Source organism: Tamandua tetradactyla, chromosome 16 (assembly GCF_023851605.1).
Source record: "Tamandua tetradactyla isolate mTamTet1 chromosome 16, mTamTet1.pri, whole genome shotgun sequence".
Classification (NCBI taxonomy): domain Eukaryota; kingdom Metazoa; phylum Chordata; class Mammalia; order Pilosa; family Myrmecophagidae; genus Tamandua; species Tamandua tetradactyla.
The window spans coordinates 23,316,456-23,320,544 of NC_135342.1; the positions used below are offsets into that span (position 1 = coordinate 23,316,456).

The 4,089-nt window shown below is 41.5% G+C and overlaps 1 pseudogene; it reads left to right on the top strand.

Moving 5' to 3' along the window:
* The first annotated feature begins 2,596 nt into the window (after positions 1-2,596).
* Positions 2,597-3,747, top strand: LOC143658354 (zinc finger protein 200 pseudogene; annotated as a pseudogene).
* Positions 3,748-4,089: the final 342 nt, after the last annotated feature.

Here is a 4,089-nt window from a genome sequence, read left to right on the forward strand (position 1 = left end):
TTCAGGTCTGGGGTCAGCAAAAATGTTATGCAGAATTGGAAAGGAGTAGTGGGACTCAGGCTTCCCCACACCTTCTCCTTCAGCTTGTATGTATGATTAAGAATCTTCAGTGCAAAACCCACAACTTCTCTAATTAAAAATAAGAGTCTCAAGTATCATAACTCTGGAAGTGGATGCACTACTCTATGCATTTGTCAAAACCTTCAGAACAGCACACTACAAAGAGTGAATTTCACTGTATGTAAGACAAAATAAATCAGGATGTGGAGGAGCTCAAAATGAAATGCAAATTATAACAGGTACACCTAATTGTGTTACAAATTGTCCTAGTTTGCTAGCCACTGGAATGCAATATACCAGAGATGGAATGGCTTTTGAAAAAAGGAATTTAATAAGTTGCAAGTTAACAGTTTTTAGGCCATGGAAATGTCCCAATTAAAGCAAGTCTACAGAAATGTCCAATCTAAGGCGTCCAGGGAAAGATATCTTGATTCAAGAAGGCCGATGAAGTTCAGGGCTTCTTTCTCAAGTAAGAGGCACCTGGTGAACATGGTCAGGGTTTCTCTCTCTGCTGGAAGGGCACATGGCAAACACAGCATCATCTGCTAGCTTTCTCTCAAGCTCCCTGGGGGGGCATTTTCCTTCTTCATCTCCAAAAGTCATTGGCTGGTGGACTGTCGGCTTCGTGATTCTGAGGCGTTCTCGGTTGTGGCTTTCTTGTGGCTCTGTTATTCTTCTCTGCTCTCTCCAAATCTCCCATTTCCTCCAAAATGTTTCCTCTTTTACAGGATTCCAGTAAGCTAATCAAGACCCACCTGGGATGGGTAGAGACATGTCTCCACCTAATCCCGTTTAACAACCACTCTTGATTGAGTCACAGCTCCAGGGAGATGATCTAATTCGAGTTTCAGACACACAGTACTGAATAGGGATTAGAAGAAATGGCTGCCTTCACAAAATGGGATCAGGATTAAAACATGGCTTTTCTAGAATACATACATCCTTTCAAGCCGGCACACAAATTAGTAACGTAACCACACTGAAGAGAGTGGGATGAAAAGAACTAACCCAAGTTACTTTGGAAAACAGTAACTTGACTGGATACCAGATGTCTAAAGACAAAAAGAACTATACACAGATACTATACGCTAGTTTTAATAAATTTGCAGATAAGGAGAGCCAACTTTCTTAACATGTTGAAAAGAAGTTACAATTCAGGAAATAAGGTAGACTAGGATGGACCCTGTGATGTTGGATTGAAGTCAGAGATATCAATATGAATGCATGGTTTTTAATTGTTAGACAGATAGGTACATAGCTAGGCAAGCAGAGAGATAAATTCATTAATAAATATAGATGTCTCTGTGCATCAAGTAATGTATATCTCCAAAAGCCATCCACTGAGAGAAGACCTAGAAGAAGTGTACGCCGACAGCAAGGGTACACCAGGTTTTGGTTTCTAAATACCCTGCTCTAGTAAAAGAAACTATGGCTCCTTAGAGAAGCAGTTGACTCCAGGGCTGAACAGGGAAATGCAAGATGAACCAGGAAAATACTGTTTTTTCTGGTGCATGAAAGTAAGGAAGCAGTCAAAAAAAGGTGGGGTGCTCTCTGCGTGGGACATGACTCCCAGGGGTGTGGACCTTCCTGGCAATGTGGGACAGAGATCCTGGAATGAGCTGAGACTCAGCATCAAGGGACTGAGAAAAACCCTAGAATGAGCTGAGAATTAACATTAAGGGATTGAGAGAACCTTCTCGACAAAAAGGGGGAAGAGTGAAAGGAGACTAAGTGTCAATGGCTGAGAGATTCCAAACAGTCATGAGGTTATCCTGGAGGTTATTCTTACGCATTAAGTAGATATCACCTTGTTGTTCAAGATGTAGTGGAGAGGCTGGAGGGAACTGCCTGAAAATGTGGAGCTGTGTTCCAGTAGCCATGTTTCTTGATGATGACTGAACAATGATATAGCTGTCACAATGTGACTCTGTGAATGTGAAAATCTGTGTCTGATGCTCCTTTTATCTACCCTATCAACAAAAGAATAGAACATATGGAATCAAAATAAATAATAGAGGGAACAAACGTTAAAAAAATTTAGTTTGAAATGCTAGTGGTAAATGAAGGCGAGGGGTAAGGGGTATGGTATGCATAATTTTTTTTCTCTATTATCATTTTATTTCTTTTTCTGTTGTCTTTTTATTTCTTTTTCTAAATCAATGCAAATGTTCTAAGAAATGATGAATATGCAACTATGTGATGATATTAAGAATTACTGATTGTATATGTAGAATGGAATGATATCTTATTGTTTTGTTTGTTTGTTGTTAATTTTTTTTAATTAATTAAAAAAAAAAGTGGGGCAAAGGACTGCACCATGCACTACTAGTCACTAGTGGCCTGTGAGGATGCTCGGAAGGACAAGGGAGGGCTCAACCTCTGTCGCCTAGTTTCCTGGTCTCTCCCCGCAAATGGGTTTCTGGGCCAATCCCAGCAAGTGCCCAGGGGTGGCAGAGGTCCTGAGAGATTTCCTTCAACAAGAGGTATCTGTTGAAGCCCCTGTAGAAACAAGTGTGGTGTGTGGATGCAAGACACCATGACTGCAAAAATGGTTTCTGTGCCCCCAGAGCCAAAATGGTCCTTTATACTGAGCGTTCCTCCAAACTCCAAGCTGGGCCACGATCTACCTCAAGATGCCACCAGGGCACCCAAGACCATCCACCACTGGCACTGGAGCACTTCCTCGCATTCTTGCCCATCCCAAATCTGCTCCAGCCTAGTCAGAAAGTCAAGGAGACCTTGGTTATTAGGATGTGAGCTCAGGCCTTCAGAACAGAGTGACGCTTGTGCCCAGAGATGGCATTCCAGCAGGAACAGGAGACAGTGCTGCTGTGTCTGAAAGCTGAGCCTGAGAAGCTGGGGGTCTTTGAGGAGTTGAGTGTATTTCACTCCCAGAAGGAATACGTGAGCCTGGATCTTGCTGAACAACCTGCCTCAGAGAAAGAAGAAGAAGGTGATGCTCGGGAGATGATGTTATTAGTCGATGACAATAATCACAAGGGTGAAATCTTCAGAAGGAACCTGCAGGAAATGAAAACCATAGAGAAAAGTCTTCAGATGGGGATAAAATGGATTGCTCCTTGGTCTCTGAACAATCATCAGATTGCCACAGAAAAGAAAAGCCAAGTGCATCCATTTCAAAGGAAAGGAGATTGAAAAATATTTAGTTACCCTCTAAAATGATATTCCACTAGAGCAACTTTCAAAATACGTGAACATCAATGTCACTGCATTTACCTGAAATCAGAGAACAAGGAGTTGGTACACTTGTCCACTGTGTAGGAAACAGTTTAATGAAAGTTCTTACCTTATTTTGCATCAGAGGACTCACATGGAGAAAAACCCTATCACCATAGTCATTGTGGGAAAATTTTTAACCATAAAACAAATTTTAATAAGCATGAGTGAATCCACACGGGAGAGAAACCGTATTTGTGTTCTCAGTGTAGGAAAACCTTTTGTCAAAATTCTCATCAGAGTCACCATGAAGGAATCTACATAAGAGAGAAGATATTTCAGCGTCCAAAATGTGGGAAAGCCTTCCAGAGAATGAAGAAATTGTGTTTCATCTTTGAGTCATGAGGCTGAGAGGCCATATCGTTGGAAAAAAAAAATTGTGCGAGAAGATTTGGTCAGCTGTCAAACTGAACCCGGCACAAGAAAGCTCACTCAGCATGTAAGACCTGAACACAGATGTGGGAAGGGAAAGGTCTGATGGCCCTACCTTAACTTGAAATATTTCATTAGGATTTCTGAATTCCCAGGGTCTCTGAAAAGATGCAGATATGTGAAAACCTTATCATAGCCTAAATTGGATAAAAACCCATTTTGGCTGAAACCTCACAGGGTTTAGAAAATTCACAGGGAAGAAAACATCCTCTAGGGCTATACCTCAGTTAGCAGCCAGGCTTTGTGGATTAAGGAACTTTCTTTTGTGAGGTTGTGTAACTTAGGCAAGATCCCTTACCTAAGAAAAGCTTTGAATATGAGTCTGGAGGCTGTTAACCTGCCAAGCAAACAGAAATTTGC